Here is a 9,211-nt window from a genome sequence, read left to right on the forward strand (position 1 = left end):
CCCACAATGATTCAACGTTTTGTTCATTAGAGCCAATATCGTCTCTCACAACTGCCCTGATATCATCCTTTATTAACAGAGCTACCCCACCTCCTTTCCCTTCTTGTCTATCTTTCCGAATTGTCAGATACCTCTGTATGTTTCATTCCCAGTCTTGGCCACCCTGCAACCACGTTTCTGTAATGGCCACCAAATCATACCCATTTGTAATGATTTGTGCCGTCAACTCATTTACTTTATTTCGAATGCTGCGTGCGTTTAGGTAGAGTGTTTTAATACTAGTTTTTAAACCATGATTTTTAGTTTTGACCCCTCCTGCAGCCCCTTTATATTCAGTGGCCCTTTTTGTTTTTTGCCTTGGGTTTCTCTGCCCTCCACTTTTATTCATCTCCTTTCTGTCTTTTGCTTTTGTTTCCTTTTTCTTTCCCCTTGTCTCCCTGCATTGGTTCCCATCCCATTGCCATATTAGTTTAACTCCTCCCTAACAGCACTAGCAAACACTCCCACTAGGACATTGGTTCCGGTCCTGCCCAGGTGCAGACCGTCTGGTTTGTACTGGTCCCACCTCCCCCAGAACCGGTTCCAATGCCCCAGGAATTTGAATCCCTCCCTGCTGCACCACTGCTCAAGCCACGTATTCATCTGAGCTATCCTACGATTCCTACTTTGACTAGCTTATGGTACTGCGTGCAGTACTGGTCACCATATTACAGGAAAGATGTGATTGCACTAGAGAGGGTACAGAGGAGATTGACGAGGATGTTGTCAGGACTGGAAAAGTTTAGCTATGAGGAAAGATTGGATAGGCTGGGTTTGTTTTCTTTGGAACAGAGGAGGCTGAGGGGAGATTTAATTGAGGTGTATAAAATTATAAGGAGCTTAGATAGAGTGGATAGGAAGGACCTAGTTCCCTTAGCAGAGGGGTCAATAACCAGGGGGCATAGATTTAAAGTAATTGGTAGAAAGATTAGAGGGGAGTTCAGGAGAACTTTTTTGTCACCCAGAGGGTGGTGGGGGTCTGGAACTCACTACCTGAAAGGGTGGTAGAGGCAGAAACCCTCACCACATTTAAAAGGTACTTGGACGTGCACTTGAAGTGCCGTAACCTACAGGGCTACGGACCAAGAGCTGGAATGTGGGATTAGGCTGGTTAGCTCTTTGTCGGCCAGCGCAGACACGATGGGCTGAATAGCCTCCTTCTGTGCCATAAATTTCTATGATTCTATGAAGTGTGTGATGACACATGTTATATACAAGACTTCAAAATATAAATAATAATGAATAGTTGGATGGTATCGAGAACGCCAGCGTTGGCTAATCTGTGGCCTCCTCAGTCTCTGTACTTTCGGTAAATCTGCTTTTCCTTCCAAACCAAACTCCCATCCTAGCTAAAAGCGCTTGCCCACTCGAGTCTATAATCCTAGCCCAATCCTGTCATCACCCAATATCTACACATGGGCACTGCAGGAGCAGAAATCAGGAGCAGGGAACCTACTTGGTTTTCATTCCCATTTCCCAACCTCGATGGTCTCTGACCAATTATCACCAACACAGCAGGGAGCAGATAGTTCAGCGCAGTTCCGGGATTGACAATCCCAGTCTGATTGGCTCAACTCTACACTGGGCAGCACATGTACCATCAGGGACAGTCTATCATTAAATTCCTGACTTGCAGCTCCATTTGATGACATGCATCCTTTGGTTTGGGCTTTTGTGGAAAGAAAATCTTTAATCTGATGTAGAATGTACTACACAGTGACTTTCCCAATGGATCAGTAATACTTCTTTGAAACACCGGATCTCCTTCAAGCTCCTATAATCTTCTGTTTTTCAAACTCAAGTTCTGCCTCATTGATTTATAGGTATTAGCCGTGGCTTCATGGCAGCACTCTCACCTCTGAGTCAGGCGGTTGTGGGTTCACTCCAGAGACTTGAGCATAAAATCTAGGTTGACACTCTAATGTAGTTCTGACCGAGAGCTACGCTGTCCAAAGTGTTGTCATTTGGAAGTGATGTTAAACCAAGGACATGTCTGCCCTCTTAGGTGGATGTAAAGGATCCCATGGCACTATTTTGAAGAACATGGGAGTTATAACTGGTGTCCTGGACAATATTTATAGAATCATAGAATGATATCGCACAGACCATTCAGCCCATCGTTCCTTTTAATCTCACTCCCCTGTAATTTTTTTCCCTTCAAGTATTTATCCAATTCTCTTTTGAATCTGCTTCCACCACGCATTGAGGCATTCCAGATCGCAACTGCTCACTGTGTTTAAAAAAATTTTTCCTCATGTCGCCTCTGGTTCTTTTGCCATTCACCTTAAATCTGTGACCTCTGGTTACTGACCCTTCTGCCACTGGAAACAGTTTCTCCTTAGTTACTCTGTCAAAACCATTCATGACTTTGGACATCTCTATCAAATCTCCTCTTAACTTTCTCTGCTCTAAAGAGAACAACCCCAGCCTCTCCAGTCCCTCCACAAAACTGAAATCCCTCATCTCAGATACCATTCTACACCCTCCCCAAGGCCTTGATGTCCTTCCAGAATGCAGTGCCCAGAACTGAAGACAATACTCCAGCTGAAGCCTAACCAGTGTTTTACAAAGATTTGGCATAACTTCCTTGCATTTGTACTCTCTTCCTCTAATAAAGCCAAAGATCCCATGTGCTTTTTAACAGCCTTCTCTACTTGTGCTGCCACCTTCAAATACGTGTACAAACACTCCCAGGTCTCTCTGTTCCTGCATCCCCTATAAAATTTCACCATTTAGTTTATATTGCTTCTCCTCATTCTTCCTACCAAAATCTATCACTTCACACTTCTCTGCATTAAACTTCATCTGCCAGGTGCCTGCCCATTTCACCAGTCTATGTGCTCCTGAAGTCTGTTACTACCCTCCTTATCATTTACTAATTTTGTATCTTCGCAAACTTTGAAACGATGCCCTGTATATCCACATTCAGGTCATTACTATATATCAGAAAGAGCAGTAACACTACTGTATACATACCTCCAGTCTACAAAACAGCCGTTCACTACTCTCTGCTTTCTGTCCCTTAGTCAATTTTGTACCCATGGGATATAATTTTGCTAACAAGTCTATGATGTGGTACTTTGTCAAACGCCTTTTGAAAGTCCATATGCACAACATCAACTGCACTGCCCTCATCAAACCTCTCCGTTACCTCATCAAAGAACTCAAACAAGTTAGTCAAACACAATTTGCCTTTAATAAATTTGTGCTGGCTTCCATTTGTTAGACCATACTTTTCTAAATGCCAATTAATTTTGTCCTGGATTATTGTCTCTAAAAGTTTCACCCCACCGACATTAGACTGACTGACTGTAGTTACCAGGTTTAACCCTCTCCCCTTTTTTAAACAGGGGTGTAACATTTGTAATCCACCAGTCCTTTGGCACTACCCCAAACCAACTCAATCAACTTATCCCTCAATCAACACCACAAAAAAACAGATTATCTGGCCATTATCACATTGCTGTTTGAGGGACCTTGCTCTGCACAAATTGACTTCCACATTTCTTATGTTACAAAAGTGACAATAAAAGAAAGAAAGACTTGCATTTATATAGCACCTTTCATGATTGCTGGACATCTCAAAGCACTTTACAGCCAATGAAGTACTTTTTGGAGTGTAGTCACTGTTGTAATGCTTCACAAGCACGTCATTGGCTGTAAAGTTTGTTGGTCTAGTGAATGGTCTTTTTATTTTGTGATTTATTTTGTCCTTTTTATTCTCTTCCACCTTGGTAGCTTCCTGCATTGTGGGCCTTGGCTCCTCAACTGAGATGGCCGTAGAGATGCTCCATATAGCACGGACTCCAGTCATGGGAGGGAAATATTAGACAAAGTATTTCTCCCGATTACTCTGTCAATGTGCATATGGGCATGGTGAACGAGGGCAGGTTTGGGCACAGTGGCGATTCACCCTGTGGTCTAATGGCTGTTGCCAATGCTTGTCAAGGATCACACATGAATAATTAACACTTGGATAAGGCACCTAAGGGTCATTCCCAATGTTCTCTCTAACTGTTTTCCCCGTGCGGGCCCTTTAAATTTGCTGCGTGGCCCCACACGCGTGCCATCTCTTCCCGCTGCCTGCGTGGGACTGCGCGGCCACACACCTTATGGCAATCATTGATCACTACTGTCCACGTAACCGTAGCCCAGCGAGGAGTCAACACCTTCAGGAGAGCGGAGGTTGAGGAAAAAAATTTGGGAAGAAAAAAATAGAAAAAGAACACGTGTATTTGTGAGCCACAGACGCGTGTTCGAAGTATGGTCTGTTAATGAGTCGCTCCCCATTATCTCTGTTGTTCAGTCATGTAATCGGCTTTATCGCTAAGCAATGCAGTTAAGTGACTCTTTTTTTAACTGTAAGCTGCCTGCATGACTCCATTTGATTAGTGATTAAACTGCACTAGTTTAAGGACCCTAATGGGTGGTCTTTAGATTTGCCTGAATACTTCTATTTAGGCCGTGATTGTATAGCACTTAGAACAATAAAATATTGGGCATGTGCCACTATCTGAAGCACAAACAAAATGTTGATCCAGTCGGTGTGGCACAGACCTCTAATTCAATCCCGGGCCTGTGCTATGGTTGTTCAATTCAGCTGTTGGCAGAAGTGCATTTTGCTTCAGTATTTCCAAGCTGGGCAAGAGGAGGAAAAAAAACCCAACCAGTGTTGCTGCATTGGATCAAAAGCTGTCAGCTGACAGACAGTGTGCGCGGACATTCAGGAAAGGTCAGAAGGTTGGGCTGGACTGTCAAGGCCAGTTTGGTGAGACGGTAGAGGAAGCTACAATTGGCCTCAGCACTCCTGGGCTAGAGAGGAGAAAATCAGCCAGGGTTCGGGTCGCCAACTCTGGTTGGGCATATTCCCAGAGGCTTCATCACATGACCTCCCGCCTCCACCTCGCCCCAGCCCGGTCGAACAGCCTTTTATCCCCATCTTCTATATTTTCATAATTACAACACGAAAGTATTCAAAAATAAATGAAAAAACGCACAATTATTTTTAATGCCCTGGGTTTCTCGCAGCGGTACACGGCTTTGTTTAAAGATAACAAACAATTCTGACTCACTGGCCTCATATTGACTGGAGCACAGAAGGCTGTGAGAAGGAAACAGCCTCTGTTGCACAGGGAGATAGAGATTTAAAAAAAGACCAATCAAGTTTTAAAAGGAAAATTATGGGGCTGAAATTGCCCTCAGCGAGAAATTGGCAAAGGCACTTCGTTTTAAGCGGAAATTTACCGTCCGGCGCGAGTCGGAGGGAAGAGCTGGAAAATTCGGCTCTTTAACTCTGACACCGCCTCCCAGTGCTTTGGGGCGCTGTTTAAGGCAGTATCGGAGCAGGATCGGATCGGAGCGGGTCAGTATCGGGGCGGGAGCGGGGCGATGTCCATCACCGCCATGCTGAAGCATTGCAATGTTCCTCCTCTTCACTTAAAGGGGATGGACGCTGCGAGCCCTATGTGGAGCCCACTGACTGCCAGGAATCGGCCGACAATGAAAACAAAATGGTGGCCACGGCGGTGCATCTTCCCCTTTAGGGGCGGCCGCACCGCCCAGCCACTGGTAGCTTCCCGCCTTCCGAGCTGTCGGGGAAACCGACCGGCAGCAATTTCCTCCATGGAGCAGTAAGGGGTTGGCGCGGGGCTGACAAGGGATCGGAGCGCTGGACGGGGCGGAAAGGGATCGGCGCGTGGCCGGGTGGTAAGGAGTCGGCGTAAATGCGAGGGCAATTGCGGGTGGGTCGGCCCTGCCTCCTGCCACCGGTCAGCAAGGCCTTACCGCCCCAGAGGCAGTAACAGGCCTTAAAGAAGGGGGCAGTTCCCCCCGCCCCATGTTCCTTACTATACAAAAGCAAAATACTGTGGATGCTGGGAATCTGAAATAAAAACTGAAAATGCTAGAAATAATCAGCTGGTCATGCAGCATCTGTGGAGAGAGAAACAGGGTTAACGTTTCAGGTCGATGACCTTTCGTACCAGAGCTGAAACGTTCACCATCTTGACCTCCGGAGGGATACTCTGAGGCAATGCTGTGAGCCTGTAACGAGTCAATTATCTGCTCACTTGGAGCAGAAGATCAGAATGCTACCTCTCTGACCCACGGTGTCTGTGCCGTCTCAATGACCTTCTTTGCTGCTTATCAGTGGCAGTCGGTACAGAGCCTCTGTAGTGGTGCACCTAACTCCGTTTACCAGTGTCGAGTCAAATTATGGATCCAGTTCAGCCCTCACCAATACGGAGAATGCTTGGGCACTGGAAAGTTGCATGTGATCGCTAGTAACACGAGCTTGAAAAGTTCTTAATCCTGCGGAGAAAATGGGCATGTAATCATTAAGTGTCAGCCATGGGTCATTGCTGAGTCAGAAGGTTGTGGGTTCAAGTCCCACTCCAGCGACTTGAACACATAATCCAGGCTGACACTCCCAGTGCAGTTACTGAGGGAGTGCAACAGTGTCGCAGGTGCCGTCTTTCGGATGAAAGGTTAATCCGAGGCCCAGTCTGCCCCTTCAGGCGGATATAAAAGATCATTGCTGTTTGTGAGTCTGTGTTGTGCACACACTGGCTGCTGCTCGTTCCCTACATTACAACAGCCGACACTTTAAAATCACTTCATTGGCCGTAAAGTGCTTTGACACGCTATGTAAAGTTCTTTCTTTCTTATATTCTAATTAAAAACTACAGTCAGATTTTAGTCTTGTTCCTGTTGCCAGTCCCATGCTGGAATGAATGCCAACTGACTAAACCTTGGCTGTTAAATTGTGCCCATAGATCTTTCAGCTGGCATGAAAGACTCCCCCAGCAGTGACCGTCTTCATGCCAGAGTGAGTTTAGAGATACTGCTATGTAAACAAGAGTTAGTGGGCCATCCAGAGACATCACTGGGCTGACTTGCTTGACTTAAACAAGTCTTAGACATCTACCATTTTCCATCTGAGCCTGGCAAAAACTTGCCTCTGCAGTTTTCTGTTTAAAAGTCAGACTGACTCTGACTCTAACCTTCTTCTGTTCACAACTCGACAGGATGGTCCCTCCCAGACAACACCTGCCAAGTGGCCAGGACCAGAGACCTCCCAATACAATGGTTGTGAGGTGTTTAGCGATTACGGAGACAGGTTCATTCATTGTTTATTGTTTAGAGTCTTTGAGGAAACAATTTTGAAGCTCAGCACATTGTCATTTTAATCACCTTCTGTCTCAGCGGCTGTTTAAAAATAGATTCATGCAATTAGCTTCTTTCTTTACCACATCACCTCAGAACCTTTAATATAAAAACAGAGAATGCTGGAAATCTCAGCGGGTCAGACAGCATTTGTGGAGAGAAAAACAGAGTTAACGTTTCGGGTCGATGACCCTTCGAAATGTTACAGCCCTGAAACAGTAACTCTGTTTTTCTCTCCTCAGATGCTGTCTGATACGCTGAGATTTCCAGCATTTTCTATTTTTTATTTCAGATTCCAGCATCCGCAGTGTTTTGCTTTTGTATTAGTGTTTTCCTCAGAACCTTTTCTGTTGTAATGGAAAGATTCCCTGTTTATCCAGTCTCTCCTCATAACTAAAGGCTCTCATCCCTTGTATTATCATAATGAATTTCTCCATGGCATTGACATCATTTCTAAAATAAAAGGCACCCAAATCGGGACACAGTATTGGTACTGTATTTTTCTGAAGCAGTATCTGTACTGCACTGTGCTTTAGTTGGACTCCTCTGAAGTGAGCACTGTGGGTAAGTACGTAGGAAAGTCAATCCATTTGATCCAGGGTGCCCTGATGTGTGCTGAATGTCTTTACAACATCCAGTGAAGATCAAATCACAGTTTCCAGCCTTAATTTGCAGCAGGTATGCAAAGCTGCTGATAGGTGACGCGGTTACCTGAGGGGAGGTCAGGGAGACTACAGTAAACAAACTGAGGTCACACCCAAGGTCAGGAGGCCCAGGCTGTGTTTACCAGCTAGAAGCTGCTGGTGCAGGCTTTGCCTGCCTGATTTATCACCGCTCAGGTCATTTTAATCTCATCTTCACCCAGGCGTGAGACATGACTGGCTGCTAAACACGTCAGAAAGAAACATAGTTGGGCCATCCCTTTGTTTGTTTCCCCCCCGCCCCTCTCCTCTCTGAAGGCGTTGACTCACATCATCATCATAGATAGTCCCTCGAAATCGCTTCCATCCAAAAGTGAGTTCTCAGGTGACTGAACAGTCCAATACGGGAATTACAGTCTCTGTCACAGATGGGACATTCAGTCGTTGAAGGAAAGGGTGGGTGGGGAGCCTGGTTTGCCGTACGCTCCTTCTGCTGTCTGCGCTTGGTTTCTGCATGCTCTCGGCGATGAGACTCAAGGTGCTCAGCGCCCTCCCGGATGCTCTTCCTCCACTTAGGGCAGTCTTTGGCCAGGGGCTTTCAGGTGTCAGTGGGAATGTTGCACTTTATCAGGGAGGCTTTGAGGGTGTCCTTGAAACATTTCCTCTGCCCACCCGGGGCTCGCTTGCCGTGTAGGAGTTCCGAGTAGAGCGCTTGCTTTGGGAGGCTTGTATCAGGCATGCGAACAATGTGGCCGCCCAATGGAGCTGGTCAAGTGTGGTCAGTGCTTTGATGCTGGGGATATTGGCCTGATCGAGAACACTAATGTTAGTGCGTCTGTCCTCCCAGGCGATTTGCAGGATCTTGCGGAGACATCGTTGGTGGTATTTCTCCAGCGATTTGAGGTGTCTACTGTATATGGTCCACGTTTCTGAGCCATGCAGGAGGGCGGGTATCACTACAGCCCTGTAGACCATGAGCTTGGTGCCAGATTTGAGGTCCTGATCTTAGAAAATTACTACAACTGCAACTTGACTCATACTGGGATACTGTTCCACCGAGGGTTGCCAACTCTGGGTGGAAGTATTCCTGGAGGTTGCGTCACATGACCTCCCACCCAGCGAAACAGACATTTTTCCCCAACCTCCCATTTCCAATATTTTTATGAATAAACAAAAGTGTTCAAAGAAAATGAGAAACAATCACACCATGTTTTTTAATGCACTGTGATATTTCTCTCGGGTTGCTCCCAGCAGCTCCCAGGAGTTTAATTTGAATGTCTGGAGATTGAAGGAAGGCTGGCAACCTTAATTCTACGGACACCCAGTTCCGCTAAATTGTCTAAGTGCGTGAGCTTAGACAATGAAAT

Source organism: Pristiophorus japonicus, chromosome 17 (genome assembly GCF_044704955.1).
Source record: "Pristiophorus japonicus isolate sPriJap1 chromosome 17, sPriJap1.hap1, whole genome shotgun sequence".
Lineage (NCBI taxonomy): Eukaryota > Metazoa > Chordata > Chondrichthyes > Pristiophoridae > Pristiophorus > Pristiophorus japonicus.